Below are 23,458 nucleotides of genomic sequence, written 5' to 3'. Positions count from 1 at the left end.
TTCCAGTTTAGATGTAAACTGGAATTACAACTAAAATATAGAACAATCAACCTGAACAAATAACTGAAGACTAGCTGAACAGAAGTTGTGTGTGTGTGTGTGTGTGTAATCAAATTGCTGGAAAAATTAGATAGAGAAATTGGGAGGAGGTGGTATTCAAAAAACTAATGTGTGCATATTCCAGAATTGTTAAAGAACAAGTCAGGAAGCACAAAGAATTCCAAGCAGGTTTAAACTAAAGAAAAACTCTGCCTAAACCTTACGAATATTTATTTATTTTTTGTTTCTTATAACCAAGGATTTACAGAAGAAGCACATTGAGACTGGTAGGAAGGATGGAACCATTTAAAGGGCTGGCCCTACTCCCATGGGTGGCAGCTGAGAGTCCAGAGGGATATCTCATCTGCAAAGTTTCCCCCTGAGAATTGTGGTGTCTCAATCCCATGCTGGGCTCCCCAGGCCAGAACACCAGAGCCAAGAAAAAGTATTCATATAAGATGTAGCTGGGAAAAATCAGTGGGGTTTCTGTCTACCAGGGAGAGAGAGAAGTCTGCTAGAGACAGAGGTGCCCTCTTAAAGGGCCAATCCACCAAATCTTGTTTCACAGCTACTGACACTGGACTCTGGCAGAGAAAGGACTGAGCAGACTAGAGTCATATGAGGAGAGACTGGGGTTTGTGGCTCTGGGGAGAGAAGTGAAGGGACAGCTGCCAGGATCCTTGCAGCTGTCTAGGGTGGAGTACTCCCCTCCTTGTGGCATTAGCCTGGAGGAATGCAATAGTCCTATCCTCTGGACCGCCTGTCAAACCATCCTGTGAATATCATGCCACACTGAAGAGTCAGCTGCTTTAGCTGGGGGTGTAGAGGTCTAGGGAGACTCAGGTGGTGTCAGTGACTGAGTTATGTGACTTTGGGGAAGGACAATTCCCCCCACTTTCCCATGAATATGACCAGTGCCTCCCCCTCACAGGAGATATACCAGCCCTACCTTCTGTGCTCCTAGGAGCCCTACCCTTCCTACTCATGATGGAGATTTGTATGAATCAGAGATAGAGTTGTGTAGTTCTATGTCCAGGGTCACTTCCTCTACCTTCCCCCAAGGCTGACTGGCACCTCCCCTTCACAGGATATCCACTCGCCCCAACTTCTTGACCCCCACCCTGCTAAGGCTCCACCCTGTTAAGCTCAGGTGCCTGGCAGGATCTGGGAAACACTGAATTATGTGGCTCTAGAACCAAGGCCATTATTCCCTCACATGCCACCTGGAGCAGATCCGTTCCTTCCTGGGGCCAAATCATGGTTTGTTTGGACCTGATAAACTCTCCTGACTTCACCCTGACAACTTTCTGAGAACCCATCCCACCACAATGGCCGTTGGGCACCTGGCAAGGGGCAGTTAGATTTGGTATACCCTGGGACTTTTGCTGAGTGATCACAGACTCAGCACTGGCATCAAGTTTAAACCTGTATCATTCTGGTAAACACCACTTACCTCTACCTGGCGACTCACTGAGAACCTATCTGGTGAAACTCAAGTACTGCTAAAGGTTCTTTCAATGACTGAGCCTAATAGATAGTCAGCAGGCAGAAGCAGGTGGAGGCAGATCTCAGGGTGCTTTGGGCCTTTGATGACCTGCCCCAAGGCTTGCTGCTGGTAGAAACTGTCCTTGGTGCAGTTTCCCATGCATACCAAAGCCCACCATAGGCAGTCACAGACTGTGGATCACTTTGTAACTCCACACAGGTTGCCGAGGGCCAGTCACAGGCAGTGCATGACATTGATGGCACCAGCGTCACTCTCAAAAGGCCCCAGAAGACAGACAGCTTCAGACAACAATAGAGCAGGATCCAATTAGCTTTTCAAGCAGCATATGCAGAGGAAGATCTCAGCAGGCACCAGGACCTGCTAAGGCAAATTCTACTTAGTGTGGTCAACACCTACACAGCAGATTATACATTGTGGTCAGGGTCAATCCTCACAGTCAGCCAGCCTGAGGGCTGATCCCACACAACAATGGGTCAACAGCAATTAAGACTCAATTACAACATAATGGCTCATGTAACTCACACAAAAGACATTCTGGAGCACCCAACTAAAATGATTAAGGGGACCGTGCCACTGGGTCTACCAGGACACCTACTACATAAGGCCACCCTACAAAGACTAGGTGACATAGCTGAACTACCTAACCCATAAAAACAAACACAGAAGTCAAAAAGGGGAGACAAAGAAACATGCCCCAAATGCAAAAACAAGAGAAATCTTGAGAAAAACAAAGCTAGATGAAATGGAGGTGAGCAATTTACCAGATATAGAGTTCCAAAAACAAAACTGGTTATAAGGATGCCCAAGGACCTTGGTGAGAACTTCAGCAGCAGGAGAAAGGCAGATATGTTATCTGAAATGAATAATACACCAGCAGTAATAAACAGTGGGTTGGATGAAGCAGAGAATTGAATAAGTAATTTAGAAGACACGTAGCAGAAAATACCAATCAGAGCAGCAAAAAAAAAAAAAAGAAAAAAAAAAGGTTTTTAAAATGAGGATAGTTTAAGGGACCTTTGGTACAACAGGAAGCCCAACAACATCTGCCTCATATGGGTACCAGAAGAAGGGAGAGAGAGAGCAAGGGATTGTGAGCCTATTTGAAGAAATAATGACAGAAAACTTTCATAACCTGGTGAAGGAAAAAGACACAGAAGTCCACGGAGTACAGAGAGAATCTTAAAAGCAGCAAGAGTAAGATAGCTACTTGCAAGGGAGCTCCCAAAAGGCTATCAATTGATTTATCATCAGAACCATTTCAGGCCAGAAGGGAAATATTCAAGGTAATGAAAAGCAAGGACCTAATACCAACACTACTTTACCAGCAAGGCTATCATTTAAAATTAAGGAGAAGTAAAGAGCTTCCCACACAAGAAAAAGTGAAACCAGTTGCCACCAAACCAGCATTACAAGAAATATTAAAGGACCTGCTTTATGAAGAAGAAAAAGAAAAGAGGAACATAGAGTAAAATGGCAATAAATACATAACTATCAATAATCACTTTAAATGTAAATGGCTTAAATGCTCCTATCAAGACATAGGGTAGCTGAATGGATAGCAAAACAAAACCTATATATGTTGTCTACAAGACACCTACCTCAAAAGGAAAGATATATACAGACTGAAAGTAAAGGAATGGAAAAAGATATTTCATGCAAATGGAAATGAAAAAAAAAAAGCTGCTGTAGCTCTAATTATGTATGATAAAATAGACTTTAAAACCAAGGCAGCAGTAAGATATGAAGAAGGATACTACATAATGATAAAGGGAGTAATCCAACAAAAGGATATAACCCTTACAAACATTAATGCACCCAAAACAGGAGCACCTAAATTTATAAATCAAATCTTGATAAACATAAAGGGAGAGATCAACAATAATAATGCAGTCATAGTAGGAGACAGGAGATTTTAACACCCATTGACATCAATGGATAGATTTTCCAGACAGAAATCAACAAGGAAACAGAGGCCTTAAATGACACACTAGATCAGATGGGTTATCTTCAGAGCATTTCACCTCTAAGCAGCAGAATATACATTCCTTTAGGGTGTACATGGAACATTTCCTAGGATAGACCACATGTTAGGACAAAAAAGAAGCCTCAATAAATTTAAGAAGATTGAAGTCATATCAAACATCTTTTCTGATGATAACGGTATGAAACCGTTAATGAATGGGTTAACAATGAGATCAAGGAAGAAATCAAAAGATACCTTCAAACAAATGAAAATGAGAATACAACAACATAAAATTTATGGAATATAGCAAAAGCAGCCCTAAGAGGAAGATTCATAGCATTGCAGGCCTATCTCAAGAAATGAGAAAAATCTCAAGTGGTATTTTTTTCTATATGTTTCCTTGGGCAAGGAAAACAAAAGAAAAAAAATAAGCGAACGGGGCACATCAAGCCCCCAGATTTTTGCACAGCAAAGGAAGCCATCAACTAAATGAAAAGACAAACCACTAATTGGGAGAATGTACTTGTCCAGTGATACATCTGAAAATGGGTTAGTCCCCAAAATTTATAAAGAACTTATCAAACTGAGCACCAAAAAATCCCAAACAATCCAATTAAAAATGGGCAAAGACCTAAATAGACATTTCTCCAAAGAGAACATACAGATGGCTAATAGACATATGAAAAGATGCTCGATGTCACTAATCAACAGGGAAATGCAAATTAAAACCACAATGAGTTATCATCTCACACCTGCCAGAATGGTTTTCATCAGTAAATCAACAAACGAGTGTTGGCAAGGACATGGAGAAAAGGGAACCCTTGCACTACTGGTGGGAATGCAGATTGGTGCAGCCACTGTGGAAAGCAGCGTGGAGTTTCACCAAATAATTCTACATGGAACTGCCCTATGACCTAGCAATTCCACCTCTGGTAATATATCCTAAGAAACCTCAAACACTAATTCAAAAGAATATATACACCCTGATGTTCACTGTAGTGTATTTACAATAGCCAAGATTTGGAAGCTGTCCAAGTGCCATCAATGGATGAGTGGATAAAAAAAGCTGTGGTAATTTCTACAATGGAATACTACTCTGCCATAAAAAAGAAGGAACCTTTCCCAACAGCATGGATGGACCTGGAGAACATTATGCTAAGTGAAATAAGCCAATTAGAGACAGACAAGTGCCATCTGATTTCACTCATATGTGGATTCTAATGAACAAAATAAACTAACAACAACAACAACAAAATAGAAACAGACTCATAGAAACAGAGAACAGACTGACAGCTGTCAGAAGGGAGGGGGCCTGGGTGAAAAAGTTAAGGGATTAAGCAAAAACAAATAAATAAAACTCATAGATACAGACAACAATATAGTGATTACCAGAGGGAAAGGAGAACAGGGGTAGTTAGAAGAGGGGAAAGAGGGGAAAACGGTGATTGCAGGAGACTTGACTTTGGGTGGTGAGTACGCAGTGCAGTATACAGATGATGTATTGTAGAATTGTACACTCAAAATGTATATAATTTTATTAACCAATGTCACCCCAATAAATTCAATAACATTTTAAAAAATAAAGTACAGTAAATCGAACTTTTATCAATAGAATACATACATGAAGTTTGTAAAGTATATGATTGCCTAATGTCTATGTTAGGCACATGAAACTAATACAAAATAATATTGAATGTAAACTGTACTTTGAATAATAAAGCTAAAAATATATATGAAGTTTAAGATCACATGGATTTTAATTGAAAAAAATTGTTATTGTCCTACTAGCAATGAAAATAATAACAGCTATCATTGTGGTAAGAATGTAAAATTACCAAACTTAAAAGAAAGAGAAAATCTTTGAAATATTAACCTAGGCAAAGAGTTGTTAGACTGGACAACAAAAGCACAATTTATAAAAAGAAAAGTTGGTATTTTGGATTCCATAAAACTTCTGGCTGTTGCCCTGAAAAAAAGAAAGTTGTTAAGCAGATGAAAATAGAAGCACAAAAATGTGAGAAAACATTTGTAAACCACATAACCAACCAAAGGCTAGAATCTAGAATATACAAAGAAATCTCAAAACTCAACAGTGCAAAGCAAACAACCCAATTAAAAAATGGGCAAAAGTCACGGAGAGACATTTCACCAAAGACGATATACAGATGGCAAATGAGCACATGAAAAAAATTTCAGACTAATTAGCTATTGTGGAGCAGCATGTTAACACCACAATGAGATATTTCTACACACCTATCAGAAGGCTTTAAGTTGAAAACACTGACAATAACAAATGGTAAGGGCGCGGAGAAGCTGGATCCCCAATGCGCTGCTTGAGAGAACGGTACATTCATTCTGGAAAGTAGTTTTGCAGTTCCTGAGAAAAATAAGCATCAAACCCAGCAACTGCATTCTTGGACATTTATCCCAGAGAGATAAGAAGTTCTGTTCTCAGAAAATTTGTACACAAATGTATACTAGCTTTATTCATAATGTCCCCAAACTGGAACCAGGCCAGGCAGATACTCTGTAATGGATGAATAAAATGCGGCACAGCCTGGTCATGAAATGCGACTCGGCAACCAAATGGAATAAGCTATAGGTAATATGTAATAAGCTGGATATGTTTCCAGAGAATTATTGTGACTTTTTAAAAAAGCGAATCCCAAAGGTTCTCTCTTTGTTTTATTACACTCTTGAAATGATGAAATTATAGAAATAGAGAACAAATTTTGGTTGCTAGTGGTAACAAGGGGATGTCAGTATGAGAAAAGTGTTTGTTTTTATGAACGAATAATGTGAGGGATCCTTGTGGTGATGGAAATGTTCTGTACCTTGACTCTAAATGTCAGTATCCTGGTTGTAATGCTCTGGAGATTTTAAAGATATTACTATCGACTGAAGCTGGGACGCGATACACAAGATCTTTCTATTAGTTTGTATAACTGTGCATAAATCTATGATTATCTCAAAGTCAAAAGTTAAGGAAAAACATAAAACTGAGGAGCTTTGAAGAGAATATGACTAATGACTCATTATTTAACCAATATTGGTTTATAGGTGGCACATTGATGAGAGAGATTAACAAAAGGGGAGAACACATGTAGGCGGTATTGGAATGTTCACTTAATATTATGGCAACTTTTTTCCTGATTAAATCTAACCCTCTTTTCAAAGTAAAACTTAATGAATTGCTTAAGTAGTAAATGAAGAAACTATGCAGGTAGACATATTCATCTGTGCCATTGGAAGAATATTGTAAAACATATTTTCATTGTGCATTACATTAAAATTTTTTTAAACCTGTAAAATAAATCACTATCTATACATTAGAAATTATATACGTGTGTGCATGTATGTTTACATATATTTAGGTGAGATGCAGTCTACATTTACTGAAATTTTTAAAAGTTTATACATATTGGTGAACAAAAAATTGTGTTCTGTGCCAGTATGTAAAACCTGGTATCACTTGATTTTTTGTTTTGCAAGGAAAGTATATAGGAACGTGTGTGTGTGTGTGTGTGTGTGTGTGTGTGTGTGTGTGTATGCGTGCGCGCGTAGCTACACTTTTAAAATCTTGCATGCCAGTCTAATGATAAGGCCCCCCAGGGGCCTCCCCAAACTCAGCTATCATTATGATACTTAATTTTCACGAAATCCATCAAGGCACTGAAGTCAAATAAGATGTACTAGCAGTACTCACCGAACTAAGATTTTCCCAGGATATCACAACTAGAGAATGATAGGATGAGGGGAGCCACACTCACGCCCTCATTTTGAAAAATCTATTGAACAAAATAAACTCATGAACAAAATAGAACCACGGGCACGGAAACATGGAGCAGACCGACCGTGACCAGAGGGGAGGGTAAGCGTAGGGAGAAGGGGAGGGGACTAGTCAAGGCACGTGTGTGAACAACCCACGGACATGGGCAATGGGATGGGGATGGACTGGGGGGGGAGGTAGGACAAAGGGGAAAAAATTGGGACAACTGTAATAGAACAAACAAGAGTAAAAAAAGCTTTGATGTGGTGCCCAGTAACCTAGGTTTAACAAGCTCTTTAAAAAAAACTTATTGGGGTGACATTGGTTCGTAAAATTATATAGGTGTCAAATGTAACTTCTGTGATACCTCATCTGTATAGTGCACTGTGTGCCCCGCCCAGCAGTCAAATCTCCTCTGTCACCATGTGTTTGACCCCCCGGAGCCCTTACTACCCCCTTCTCGCTTCCCAGCACACCGCGAGTCCTGGCGTGGCTGAAGAAGAGAGCTTCCTTCTGTGCACCCTGGTTTTCACCCTCGTTTTAGCACCTAATCGGTCTTCGGTAAATGTGAGTTAAAGAGAACGAGCTCGTTTTCTCCCTGCAGGGCACCTCTCTTCCCGCCCATGGTCTCACCATCCCATCGTCGAGACTGTAAAACTTGGCAATTTCCATTCACAGCTTCGAATGATTTAGAATTCTGTTTTGCATTTCAGTTTTGTCTGAACCCATATGGCAGAGTCAAAACTCCAAACAAATCTGATAAATCCCGTCTTACGCTAGCCACTTCCTGTGGCTGGGTAGCACTGCAAGCTTCGCTCTACTTAATTCCACCTCATTCCACGACCATCTGTATCTCCATCTTCAGACTTGGACGGATCTCACAGTTGCCTCTGAAACACTGTGAAAAGGAGCTCAGTGTTTTCATTTGTTAAGAGTGCGTCTCTAGGAGGCCACAAGAGTAAATAAATCAACCTGGAAACACGGAGTTTGTGGTGTTGAAGGAGCACAGTACCTCTGCCCAGGTGCGCTCACCTATAGAAAAGTGCTCTCCGAGTCAGGGGACCCATATTTAGAGATCATAAATTGTCGCTTACTAGCTAGCATAAATATTTATCATGTAATTAATATTTATCAAGTACTATGGATTTAACATATATTGTCCTTTTAAATTCGCCAAATAATTCTTGGAACTAAAGACTGATATGATCTCCATTGACCCTTTCAGCTTAGTTCTTTGTCTGTAACAGTGCTGGGGCCTTAAATGCCTGATTATTATTTTTCACTGTCAAAGTACAAGTTCCATACGTGAAGACTCAGACTAAATACATAGGTAGGCTGCAAAGGGGGGTTTACATCTGAGCTGTGTTTTGAAGGCCGAATGGGATTTGAGTAGGTAGAGCAAGGAAAAAGGGATATTTGGGGATAAAAGACCAATCTGTACAAAAACAAGCAAACAAACTAACTTGTAATCGAATGATTTATTCAGACAACAACGTGGCAAAATATATGACTAGAGAGCATGTGGGAAGGTGTCTGATGACCAGAACAGTCACTTTGGGCCTATTATGGGGTGGCCTTGAATGCCAAAAATAACAGTCTGGACTGTGTTCTCTCGGTGACGAGGAACTGGAACACGGAACATCATGACCCTCTGGAAGCAGCATGAGTGACTCGTTGATGGGAAATCAGAGAAAGGGACACCAGGTAGGTCTTCTCAGGCTAATTGGTTGAGGGTGAATGTGAGCCTTGAGCTCATTAATATGCTTTGCTCTCTGTTAGACTTGGTGTCCTGTGGCTCATTAATTCCTTGCTGATATATCCCCAGGCCGTGTTTCCTCCTCCCTGAGTTCATAGGGTCAAGATTTTCCTCTCTCTCAAAACTATATCTACATCCAGTCTCACTGGATCATACAGTGTTTGTCAATTCCTTTGTAAGACCCTTTGACCCATCAGTGAATTCAGTTTCAAACTTTAAGAGTTGGGGGGAAAAAACCAAATGCGATCCGATCTGAGGAGTTATTCAGAGCATCTGTTCCTGAGAAGTTCTGCAACTGAGACAAAGTTTCGTTGTTAGGCCGTGGATTGTATTTCTCCAGAGGGTGGAAAGTGGGATGATTTGGGAGATAACTTTTGTCATCAGTATGTTTGTTTAACGGAAAGAGAAGAGAGGTCTAGGCAAGGGCTTAAGTAATTTTTTTGATAAATTGAAAATATTTATACAATGTTTATGTTTCTTGCTATATGTAAACAGATCAAATAAAATTAAATTTAGAATAAGTGGTTGAAATGAGAACAAATGGAAAAGGAGACTTAGCATGAACTGATAGAATTGAGAATGACACTAATACCCCCAAGGTTTATCTTGCAAACCCCCACACTTGTAGGTGGGGAGCCATAAATCGGGCTCTATCCCTTCTTTAACCAGCCCAGAGATCGTGTGAGACCCAGGGATCATGGACCTACCTTTTCAATGCCCATTAAGGGAAGAAGGAAGAAAGCAAACAGAAACCAAAAGCATACATTCAGAAGCACGCCAGTCATGTTCCGATTTCTCCAGTGTTCAGGGGTACCCAGGGGAATATTTTGGATTTTAATTAAAACAGTCCTTCAAAAATATTCTTGTAATACAGCTGCCACTTCAGAAAATCTTTCTCAATTTACCCATTAGCATAAGATTGAAACACATTTCAATAACATAAATGCTATGGGTGGGGTGGTGCAAGGAAGAATACAATAAGGCTGTTCAAATACATAGTTTTCTACTCATCTTACATAGTGCAGAAATAGGTTTTAAAGCAAGTGTCCTTCACCTCAGTGATACTGGTCTCCAGAGAATCTTCCCAAGTACCCAGGGTGGGGGGGCAGCCTTAGGTCTCCTATAACATGTAACTTGGACCAAGTTTCTGGGGTATCACTAAGGGGAACGCAAAATATACAGCTAAGGAAGCAAATTAAGTGACTTGTAATACAGTAATCATAATGATGTCAATTTAATATGGGAGACTTTGCCGAAGTTATTGACTTAGACTCTCTAAGAATTAATTGTACTTTTTGTCTTGTTAATTACAGTTTTTGACTTGCCAACGAAATACTTAATTGCTCTGTTTTGAAAACTAAGCCTAAGCACTAGGCCACGAGCATAGGTGTGGTCCCCGGGGACCTGAGTGTCTACTGTTGGGAGCCAGGAAGGTGGCTGGTGGAGACAGACCACACTGGAGGCCAACTTCTTGTCACAGCCTCGCCTGTGGCTCTTCCAAGTGATGAAACATGTGAATTGGTTCCCATCTAATGGTGGGTTAAAAAATGAGAGAGAGAGTTTTATTTCTTGCTTTCTCCATTGAGCATTTTCAGCATCTTTGCCGCACAACCTCACTAAGTTATTTACCACAGGTGTGCTGGTAATTATGATTTATTATAAACATTTACATTGTATAATGGTCCTCAGTGCTTTCCACCTGTGACCTGTTACCTGCATACCAAGCAGTGAAGCAAAGCAGGTAGAAAGAAATACAGGCAGCCAACTGAAGGTTTTTTTTTCTTTCTTTACACGTAACATTCTACTAGGGCATCCATGTTTAGGGAATCTTCCCTCTCAGTTTTCTAAATTGTTGCACTTAATTGCATTTTTAAATCTTAAATATGAACAACTCGAAACAGAAACCTTTCCAAGTGACACGCATGCCTCATTGTCTTCTTAAACTAATTAAAGTTGAGGTAGGTTTACATTCACTTTCTAAATGACCTAGATCTTATTTTAGTAATAACGAGACCATGATGAAACTACTCTTCTCAGTGGGGATTAAGGATGCCAAAGGTTTCCTAAGGGGCCACATACATCTTTGTCTTATGAATTTTGACTTCATTTAATAATAATAATACTAAATCATCTATGATACCATAGGTCCAACTGCTTTTCAGTGGTTTTGCTTGCTGATATCAATGTTCCTATGTCTAGTATCCTTCCCCCATTCCATCCCCATTATAATGGGCATTCCTGTTTTCCTTAGTGCATACCTGCTGTAGTTGCCGTGGCAGCGGTGACAATCATACGCACATGTATCCAGTGCCTAATGTATCCCAGGAGCTCCACTAGACACCTAACAACTAGCGCTTCCTTTTCCTTCCTAATTGCTGTGAGGTAACTATTATGAACCTGGGTGAAGAATGATTTAGGATCAGAGAGCAATTTGCTTGTGATTGCTTGGAGTGGACGTTGGTAGTAGAATGTAGGCTCCCGTTTCACTACGTTCAGAGCAGCAGGTCCTGGGGATTAACCCTGTTGAGCAAAGTAGACAGGAGATATTACCTCGTGGTTCTCATCAAGCCCTGGGAGTGGAGGGTGCTGGAGACCCGACCTCTAGAGAGGCAGGAGTGAATGTACTAAGATCCTAAGGATGAGACAACGCCAGATTTTATTTCCTTCTTGAGAGATCTTTAAGTTGCCAGAAATTAGGAAAGAATTCAAATTAACCCGGCCTTAGAATCCAAACATTTCAAGAGAGATAATAATGTGGGGTTCCCACAGAAAATAATCCATAAACAAAGACAAAAAAACCCACAACTGAAACAAACACATAAAATATTCTTTGGAAGGAAATCCAGGAGAGCATCTATTATACAGGTAAATAAACAGATTGTTTCTAAGTGAAGAGACTCAAATCCTACACTCAGAGGAAATTCCAGAGACATATGAAACTTGCATCTAAAACAACATAAACCATTGTAAGCAACCAAGGAAGGAAAAGATTTCAAAAGGATGGGGGAAGGGATGGTCAGGACTGTGAAGTGTTTTTTTGAAAAAAAAACTTAACATAATTTCAGCAATTCTTTTACTAGGAAATGTGGGTTGAGCTCCAGTGTACTAGGAGAACATCGTTTGTGAGAAATTCTGGCCTACCCATAAGTTTACAGTCTTTTTTGACTATTCTTTAAGAGTCCATTAAATCCAATTTATGTTGCATCTAATCCCTTTGGTTTCTAAGCTAGGTACTTATTATTTGTTCTTTTTACTTTTTTCACTCTTCGTAATTGCCACTAGGAGCTTTTGCTCCATTTCCACCTTAACTTCTCTCCACAGTTTTCCCGATTATTCCTCACTTTGACCACGCTGTTTCCCCAGCCTGTGGGAATTTCCCACAGTTAACAAGGTCCCTTTCCCCTGTCTAACCTGTGTCATTCTCATAGACAAGTTTCCACAGGACACAGAACAGGCCCTGTTAGGAGTGCACACAAGCTATTGGAAAACCAAAACAAAGAATTATTTTGTCAATCATACTTTTAAGCATCAGAGCCTGAAGGAAACATTTTTGTTGTTTTGTTTTAATTTGTTATGTGTTAATTAATCTATTCTTTCATTTTACAGTTGGTAATGCTTAGAAAATGTGTTGTCATTGAACAATCACAGTCTTACCTTGTAGGTAAAAACAAAATGCTTAGCTATAGAGGACAAAGACAGCTTTTAGAGAGGGAAACACGAGTTAGCAGGCTATACAAAATGCCCATTGTCTTAGCTCGGGCTGCTGTAGTAAAATGCCATAGACTAGATGACTTAAGCAACAGACATTTAATTAATTCATAGAGTTTTGGAGCTGGGAAGTCCAAGGTCAAAGTGTGAGCAGATTCTGTGTCATGGACGTACCCTCCTTCTGGCTTGTAGATGGCTGCCTTCCTGTTTCGTCCTCAAATGGCCTTTTCTTGGGGCCCTTTCTCTCTCGCGCGCTTCTCGGGAAAGCCCTAATGCCATCATGCGGGTCCCACCCTCATCACTTCATCTAAACCTACTTTTCTCCCAAAGGCCCCTTCTCCAAATACCATTGTATTTGGAGTTAGGGCATCAACATATGAATTTGGGAGGGATGCAAACAGTTGGTGAAATTTGGGGGGATGAGAATCTCTTGTGTCTCATTTCCTTCTCATCTCCTCCTCCGTAGCAGACTTTGGTTCTGGTTTTTTCCCCCCCGCGGTGGTGGTGGAGGGGGCTGGCGCTGGGGGTTAAGCTGTCACAGCACTGGAAGCAGATTGAGGCTGCAGGCAATTGCCATTAAATCAGGAAAAAGATACGCCTTCACCAAGGTTAACACGAGCTGCAGCTTAATCAGGATGAAATAAACAGATAAAAACAACCAGAACCTCAGAATAAACAGCCACTTCAATCACATTCTCTTTAGTACCCCCCATCAATAACCTAGAAAACATGTACAATCCAAAGCTAAATAAATACATTTCCAAATCAATATATATGTCACTAAAATTTTCAGGGTACAAATGTAACATGTCATTTGTTTATGGGCTAATGTTTCCAAAACTAGTTATAATAGTATTAAAGGCAAATTTTGATACAGTAGAACTTTTCCTGTGTATCAACAATAGACAGGGGCGTAAACTTAGTACTGATCTAATTAGCAGGTAAATATAATGAGCTCAGTTGCTTTAATCTGTGTTTGAATCTATGTCTCCTTTTAAATTTGATTTTTGGATATAAGTTTTAGTAAATTCAGTTTGGTGCTTTTTCTATAAGCGCATATCAATCTTACATATAATGTTGGTATGTATATTACAATGACATTGAGAATGGTCATTCAAGTATAATAATGCATATAAACTTTATGTTAATGGTTCTTTTGGCATGGCATTACATTTATCATCATTCCTTGCCATCATTATTTAAATAGCTTCCTATTTCATTTGGTTGTTTTCAGTCTCTTTAGGGAGCTCTCTACTTTATTGCTAGTTATTGTCCTTAAAAAACTGATTAATTTCCTCAAAAGTATTTTATGGGTCCCTATTTCCTACAGACTAAATTCTGAACTCTTTAGCCTCACTGCTAAAACCATCCATTTTTTGTTCCATGCGCATATTTTTTCCTGATTAAATCCTTCTGTGGAATTCTGTTCCAACAAAGCCTAAACAGACTGCATAGGTCTGACTATGTACGTTGTCTTTGACCAATCCTCTCAGGGGTAGCCAATCTTTTTGCGTCTCTACTAGAGGAATTGTTGTTTTGGGCTGCCCATTAAATACACTGTGAAATGTAATCACAAAAAAAAATCTCATAATGTTTTAAGTAAATTTACAATTTTGGGTTGGGCTGCATTCACAGCTATCCAAGGCCACATGCAACCTGCAGGCTACAGGTTGGACACCCCAGCCCTACACCTTGGGACAATATTTTCCCTTCCTCTGTATTTATCAATCTCCTATTCTTTCTTCATGATGGAATTCAGATTCATTCGCTCTCTGATTCCTTACCTGATACTCCTAGGTACTCATTCTTTCCTTTGCACCTCCTAGCAACAGTTTGCTAATATCCTTTAAAATAGTGTGTGTTTTATTCCCCTGACTTAGCTTTAGTCTTGTACATGTATATCTTTTGATCTAAATTTTCCACATCTTAAGATAAAGGGCCAAATCCCATTCATTGCCATATTCTACCTCCATATAATCTAGAATGTTATTTGGTACCTGGAAGATTCACATTTATATAAATTCATCTCTTTGTCCACCCATCTATTCATCCATTTATTCAGTTATGTATTCATTATTACCCAAATAAATACTAAATTCTTATATGTGATACCAATTGATAATGAGGACACAGTGAATAGAACAAGTAAGGTGGTAGTACCTGCCTTGACATCATTTATATCCTCGCGTGGAAGACAAAATTTAACACGTAATTGTGATGAAACGTGGAGCGAGTGTTAGGTTCCGTTGGAACATTAGGAAAAGAAGGAGGACATAGTCTACAGGTCATAAAAAGTCCTTCTTAAGAATATGATCTTTAATTTGAAGCTTGAAAGATTAGATGACACTCACCAGTCTAAGAAGTGACAGGAGGCAGAATCAGGCTGTTTCAATAAGCTGTTCACTCTGGAGAAGAAAGGGAATGTAGAACTCTGGAAAGAGAAAAGAAGTCATTAATGCTTACTTTCTAAAAGAGAAAGGGGGAGAAAAAAATGAAAGAGAGAGACAGAAAGAGACAAGAATTAAAGAAGTTTTGTCGACTAAGATCTCTTAAGAAGGTGGGAAAGCTATTTAAATTTAGAGTCCCAAGCAATATGGCAATAAACACTAGCATTTAAAAATATTTTATTATATCCTGACTTCAAAGAGGATTTAAGGATGCTAAACAGCCATCAAGTTGTAAAAAAAAAAAAATAGGGAGAATAGAAAGTGCTTCTTTCCTATTTTATTCTTGTTTATTCTGTTAGAGCTGTCCCAATTCTTCCTGCCCCCACTGTGCCCTCCTCTGCCCAGCCCACCCCCTGCTCCCACAGCCCATCCCCACACCATTGTCCATGTCCATGGGTCGTTCATACATGTTCTTTGCTAATCCCTTCCCCTTCTTTCCACCATTCCTTCATCCCCCCTTTCCTCTGGCAGTTGTCACTCTGTTCTACGTTCTTTCTAAAACATCTGTGGTAAATGGTCAACCAAAGCATAGTGCTAAACAATAGTATGTCTGTGTGCTTAATTGGTTATCTTTAATAAACTCTAAAAATATATTTATATTTAATTGTATATTTCAACCTGAATACCCAAAAGTTCATTGTTGTCCAACAAATAACTGCTGGGTGATAGTGAATATGTAAAATTTTGCTTCTCTTCCAAGATGTGTAGGAATTGTCACATCTTCCCCACGTTACAGAGCCACGTGACAGCCCCTGCTTTTACTTGTCACATCTTTCTGTTGTACATTTTTGCTTTATTGGCTTCAAGCCTCATATTCATCCCATAAAATCAGCCCCAAGGGCACTGCTAGGCTACAAGCCTCTCCCTGCTTCAAAGGTATAGATCCGCACTCCTGTACCATTTCTTCCCCGCTTCTGTTACTAATCAGAATTTTCTGAAATTAGGATTCTTGACTTCCTCTCCTGTCATTTTTAATTTATTCTCTTAACAATTACATTCAACTCAGAATCCGTTATTACTGAATTTTATATTTCTCCTTTTCTAATACTTTCTCTCTCTGCTTCTCTTTTTGAAAAGCCCCAAAGATCAGCTACTTTTGATCACCAGCCCCATCCCATGCTCCTCACCACTGTGCTGGCCTCGCCGATGGAGCCGAATATTCTGGGTGTGTTTTGACTGACTACAAGAGGCCGCAACTGTATAGGCATTTTGCTAAGACTCACACAGATATTATGCATATGATGACACTTACTTTTTTGGCATATGTGCTAGAGACCACTTATCAATTTTGTGAATTTTCCCAGGAATGATTTGTGTAGGTATTCCTGGGTCCAATTTAGAATTACACATCATAGTTAGTTTTCGTGTGTCTTTACTCTCTTTCATTTGGAAGAGCTTTTTGGTCTTTCTTTACATTTATTGACCCTGAGCATTTAGAAGAGTACTGGATAGTTATTCCAAAGTATGTCCTAAATATGGACTTGTCTCATTTGTCTTATTAGATTCCTATATTTGCATTACTTAAAGGAAAACTTATTTGAAGTGTAGTGGGTTTTGTCTACAATAAAGTTATTACTAATTCCTCTGTTAAAATGCTAAAGCCATGGACATATATCTCTTAAAGAAAAAACAAAGTTCAAAAATTATAATTGGTATTGAAACGTATAGTATTCGAGTTGGTCTCCAAAATATCTTTGGTTCACAGCAAAAACTGGTGCTGAGAAATATCTCATAACAATGTGGACTGGTCCATCTTTTCATAGATTTGTCCAGACCCAGTAGAGACAGATAAAATGGTAAGACAATGACAAGTTTTCTGGGAGACAGTATTAGAGGACAAAAGGATGCGTTTAAGAATAATTTTAGGTATATTGGAATATTTAGTCTTTGGTTTTACATTGTGCCCCTGCACATGTGAACTGACATAGGCAATGTGCCTAAAGTTTTTGAATTTCATTTTTCTTTTTCCGTTGTCTCTTTTAGTCCATTTATTTTGCCTAAGATTGATGCACATGTCCATTTTACCTGTAAATAACTAAAACTTTGTTTTCTAAAAAGGTACTTTTTCATAAAGCACCCTTAGCCTTTTCCACTTCATTCTGGTGATGCAGAGTAAGGATTAAAAGTTCTACAAGTTTCCTTTTAGCTCAGACATTCTCTGATAAAATCACGCACCCTAATTTCCTAAGAAACTGTAGTGTGCAGAGAGCTACTACCGTCTCAGATCTCCTAAATAGAACCTGGCAGTGCCTGGGTTAGAACTCAGTTCATTTAATTTTGAGTTGTATGCAATCCCTCCTACAACTGTCTCTCTTATTTTACTTCACTTCCTCCTCTGGGTATAAATGATATAAATCCTTCCTCAACAAAATGTTTTATGCACGAACCTCAGGGCAGAGCATCAGCAGATCTTGTCTAGTTATATATATGCGTGGCTTAATTTTCACTACGTCAACAAGGTTGAAAGGAGGGGAGCATTCAGAAGAGGATCCACGTGCTGCTGGCTTGGTGTGGGCTTTTAATTCAATATTTATTAGTTACTAGAGCCTGGTGCTGTGCTGGGCACTGGAGAGAGAGTAATAAATAAGATACAGGCCCACCGCCATAGAACTCACAGGCTGGTGGGGCCTGTGATAAATACTATGTTAGAGACATAAAATATGATATAATGGGACAGTGATGGTGAGAATAACTCTAGTGAGTGACGACAGAGGACTCACAGAGGCAGTGCTATTTGGCCTGGATTTTGAAGGATAAATAGGATTTGTCTCAGGTAGGGAAGAATATAGAACGACTTTCCAGGCTAATGTGGACGCTGTGCCATTCTACTTAGACTGCCCTTTAGGACCAAGACATCCCTCCTTCCATCTGCTGGGCGTGTTGCCTGTTGACAGCTCACAGTCAACAGGCTCTGTCTGTCACTTGCTTTCAGCCATAGAAAGATGCCTTGTCCAAGGTTATGCCTGCTCTTCAGAGTCACACAGCATTCAATAGCCGGCCAGTTTGGGGCACAAAGCCCTGGGTCCGCTGCCTTTAATTCAGGGCAGGATGGAATGAGGTTAGCTAAGGTTTTTATTCCAAAAGCTTCACAGCTCTGCTTCTCTTATTCCCTTCATTTCATTCCAGAGAACACACCCCAATAAATGACCTCTAGTCCAAATAAAGTTCCCTGGAGAACGTTATGTAAGATGTAGAGAAAGGCCATGTTTCGTACCAAGTACCAAGGAGATTCAGGGGGGTGGTCGAGCAGGTTTTGTGGGTAGATTTGGTGAGACTGGAGAAGGAGGCTGAACATGTGGCTAAAGGAGAGGAACAGAGCCTGGTGCCCTTGCTGAGGAACGCAGAAGTCACCCTGTGGATGTGGGGGTGGTGACAGGTTGCTTCTGTGGTGTATAGCAGGAGCAGAAAGGCCAGCAAAGTGGCTGTCTATTGTCTAGGCCTGTGGCCTCTTCTTTCACTGGAATCTTCTATGCTGAATTTTGTATGTTATTGTTGAGAAGAAGATTAATGACTTTTGAAAGCTGCATTGCACTATGTGAAAACATAAGGTCTTTGTTTTTGCTGTACAACTTTCAGAACTTATCTGAGACTCAAACCGCAAAGGGAAAGGTCCACACCATATGAGAGAGAGAAATACTGCCGGAATGTTGAAGGAGACAATAAAAATAATACATGCAAAGGCTTTCATATTGTATTTGAATATGTCTCACCCACTAAATATCATTGGCGAAATATCATTGAAGACTTCTTTTATTTCTGTCAAATAAAAATAAATCCGTTTTCTTTAATGACATTTTACCTGAGAGTCGGTGGTTGAAAAATATTTGAATACAGTGTGAGAGTCTATATGCTGTTTTTGTATATTTACTATTTCCCTTCTCTGCTCCTGGATTTTGTTTTTCCAATTATGGGTATCTAATATGTAGAATGATGATCTTACTCAAATTTTGCATTTTAATGAGCATGTGTATTTTCTCTGTCTCAATTTTAGGAGGAACCAGTTCTCTTTCTGAGCTTCATTTTCTCAATAGAAAAGTGGGGAAATTAATCCTTCTTGGTATACATCTGAGGATCAAAGGTGTTAAGAGTATGACAGTCTTTTTACAAAGTGTAAAATATCATGTGGCTGGGAGTCAGAACAGTGAAGCCCTGAACAAATCAATTAACTCATTTCACGAAGTATTGGATGACTTGAGTTTTAAAGCTTCAAGTTCTTAATGTACTTACTGTTCAACATGGTGAAATACAAAGTTGAGAGAGGGGAGAAGTAAGGGAAAGACTCCAGGCTCCTGGGAAGGGACCTGAATGCCCATGGAAATGTATTTCGCCGTGGACATAAAACCAACGAGAAGCAGCAATTCACTTTTACTGCTGGAGCAGGAGTCACGCAACTATATTTACTAACTGCGACTGTCCCCAAGTCTGTCGAAGTAACTAAAATATTTATGATCACTGCGTTTGTGTGAGACACTCTCTGTTGGAAGTGGAAGAGCTAACCTGTGTTAGAATGTGTTTGTTGTCATTTTCTTGAGGGATAAGTAAGGCCGTGAAAATGGAAGAGGGGCTGAGCAAAGCCCTCATCAAACACATTAAGAGAAGAAAAATGAGGAAGCTGTGGCACCGTGCCAGGAGAACAAGCTTTGCCAGCTTGGCACTTTGCCTACCTAGACTTGGGGATTACGCTGGAGTATATTAAAGTATCAGTTTTTTTGTTTACCATATTATTTTCCAGATGTTTTTGGTAGAAAGGGACTTCTTGGCAAACACCTGAGTGCTTGTCAGAGAATTACACATTTAATATCACACTACTCATTATTTTAATAAATGACAGGAGGAAGTTGCTTGAGGACATTTCTTAGTCACACAAAAAAGGACGTTAATATTTTACAAGGGGAGGAAATTATCTTTAACATTGATGAATTGAAATGTTCAGAAATGATAATAGGAATATTGCTGAAAAATGAGCTGATTGTAGTGCCATTTAATGTTATACACCAATTCTGATAGAAAATTGATATTAAGGTGCATGATGTAATATTACAAATAACATGCATGCAGTTGACATGTATTATGTATGAAAAATCAATAAATGATAGTTTGATAGATGTATAAATAGCAATGGATGCAAGAGACCTATCCTCTGCTCTACCAGCAACCTTGTGCATCAACACTATGACTTTTATTTATTGCATGCTTCCTGTGTGTCAGGAACTTTGTTAAGCAGTTTATATACATGTTAGAAATCAAAGCAGCTGTTGCTTACTGCTGAGGAAAGTGGGGCTCATAGAACTTAAATAATTGGCTCAATTTCGACTAAATAAGTGGTCAATCCATGCTACAGTCTAAGTTTTGAACTATGACTTTCTAAGTCTGAGCTCAGAAAAAAAAAATTCATTAAAAAAGCTTAGTTTCTCCAGCACTCAAACTAATGGTTGTAGGAATTCTGTTGCATCTTTGGTTTTTAAATTCTGAGGTTTCATATTTAACACATTTTTATTAGTTTCTGCAGCATGTTGGAGTCTCTGCCATCTACTGGGCTTCCTTGATTAGAGTGCTTTCATTGCCGTATTTATTGAATTCATCCTTTAGATACCTGCCCAAAGCTCTCCCCCTTGACCCTGCTATGCTCTAGCTGTATAGAAAGTCTCTTTCTACCTGATGTGTCTGGAAAATAATATGGCGGCAATCCCGGCCACTGTGCTGATCCAACCAGGGTGATCTAGATGGAACATATATAACCTGAAACATACACAATTCTTTTTTGCAGTGGCTTAACCGCCGAAGTTACATTGCCTGCCGAAGTGCCTCTGATTTTGCCATCACTGTGCTCGGTTATTGGATCCTCCTTTACTCCTTTTTAATTGCCCCCCCCCCCCTTTGGTAGCTCTTCAAACAGAACTCTTTTTCTTGTATTTTAAAGATTTACAACTTTGGTATTATTAGAGAGGTGGGTGTTGAGAAATGTAATAATTAGTGGTAACAGTACCGATGCGAGATTATTTCTTTTTATAACTCATTAATACAAAAGCAAGGAAGACCCTCATGCCACTCCCTCACACTAATTTTGCGATACTACTTTCTTGAATAGGAGAGGAAAATGAAGGAAATATAGCTGACATGCACATTAGTGGATACATTCATGGAATTTATTTTCAGAGGTATAAAAATCAAGCATTATTTGTTTCGCACTAGAGAAAAGGAAGAATATTGGATAGATCTAAAATGCTGAGGTCAACGGGACTTCTTCAGTCTTTTAATGTTGAACCCCTTCAAAAATGACTGCTAACAGATGCCTTCTTCAGACTAGTATCAGGGGCTGTATTTCTAGTACTATTCCAGGCTCCACTCTCTCCGAACCAGCGTTACTCGTGGGTACTGAGACTTGCATCGGAGTTTCGCTCCTACCTTCGTGGCCACGGCCCCAGACCCGTGAAGTCCTGCACACATTCCTGGTCTTTCCCCAGCACAGTTTCTTCTGCCGCCCAACCCCGATGCCAGCTTGTGTATCACTTTTCTTATCCTAATGACTTTGCCCTTTAGAATGAACTTTTATTCTTTTAAAAATAATTATTTCAGCATTTGGAAAGAACAGCCCAGAGCATACTTTCTGGTTTAAGGGATTTATAAGCAATCAAAGTTTACTTTTAAAACTCAGTGCAGGAACTGTGTGAGCATTGTTTTGCTTCATTTCCTTGGCTGTGTAGAGAAAGCCCAAGATAAATGTTGCTTTTATCATTTAATGTGAACATTCACAGATGTTTTAAATAAATACCACAAGTCAGACATTAGTTTTCTTTTAGGGAATATCTGATATTTAGTTGAAGAACCTAAGGACCAATGCCTAGGTGTCACAAAATGTTGACTTGTAATTCATGGGTTAATATTCCTAAAACCATTAATTGTCAAGTTCTGGATAAAGATTCTTCTGCTAAGATTCCATTTATACCCAGATGCAGGAAATATGATTTCTTCAATTCCATGAAGAAACTAAACTTCTCAGAGACTCACATAAATTCCCAGTATAGTTTTTCATATTCAGTCAGAAATATATAAGGACACTGGATATGACAAAGCCAGTCTCAAGGCCAACAAATTGGGATAACCTAGAAGAAATCAGTAAATTTGTAGAGACATACAACCTACCAGTTTGGATAACTAGAATACTAGAGATTATCTGAAAAATATCTAATTGTCTTCTTGTAGATGAGGATACTAATGGATTTAATTTATTCTAAAATGTCCCAGCTGTGAGAGATTTCCTCATGTCTTTGTCCTATAGACTCAGCATTAGGAAAGGACCTGTCATAGTCAAATCGATCAACATTTTTAAAAATTTTCTTTTTTTTAACAATCAACATTTAAAAAAATATAAATACCTTGGCTGGTGTAGCTCAGTGGATTGATTGTCAGCCTGTGAACCAAAGGGCCACCAGTTTCATTCCCAGTGAGACGCGTGCCTGGGTTGTAGGTCCAGTACGGGGCATGTGAGAGGCAACTACACTGATGCTTCTCTCTCTTTCTTTTTCTCTCCCTTCCCCTTTTTAAAAATAAATAAATTAAATCTTTTTAAAAATTAAAAAATATATAAATAGAGTGGGATGGCTAGCTGGAAAAGAGGGTGGGTGATGGATCCCTGGGAGCTTTCCCTAAGTACACTAATTCAGAAAATTATTTTTCTTCTGTGATTTCTAAGAACATTTTTGTATATACTCTTTTCCCCTTCACATACTATATCATTCATCTCTCTATTCAATGATATACATTTTCCGAGGACCTACAATTAAAATATACACTTAGAAAGTGATTGAAATATATTAATAATGTTATTAATGTTAATAACATTAACATTATTGTCATTAATGTCATTATTAACATTAATAAATTTAGTAATTAATGTTATTAATTACTAAAATTAAATTTATTGAGGTGTGCTTATTACAAAAGGCTCCTAAACAGCTGCTTTGATAGCCGATTCATCCAAATGTCTGCATTTCTGCATACATAGAATGTTGACTTGCCTATTGGTGTACCTTGTATTAGGGTTGCAAAGAAGATGGAAAGCGAATATATAGAGGTTTGCATATTCACAAGATTTATGTTTTAAAATAACTCCTTTACCAAACATGTTTGCATTGCAATTTCAGCTTGGGATTTGGAAGTTATGGAAGTCTTGTTTTCCGGTTCACATATCATGCTGAAGATTTCTGATAGTACTTTGGAACTGAATACATCTAAGAACTTTTCAGACTCCAAACTTAATTTAACTATT

Source organism: Pteronotus mesoamericanus, unplaced genomic scaffold, assembly GCF_021234165.1.
Source record: "Pteronotus mesoamericanus isolate MK-2021 breed Mesoamerican mustached bat unplaced genomic scaffold, CSHL_Meso_final contig_52, whole genome shotgun sequence".
Lineage (NCBI taxonomy): Eukaryota > Metazoa > Chordata > Mammalia > Chiroptera > Mormoopidae > Pteronotus > Pteronotus mesoamericanus.
Note: the sequence above shows the minus strand (reverse complement) of the source record.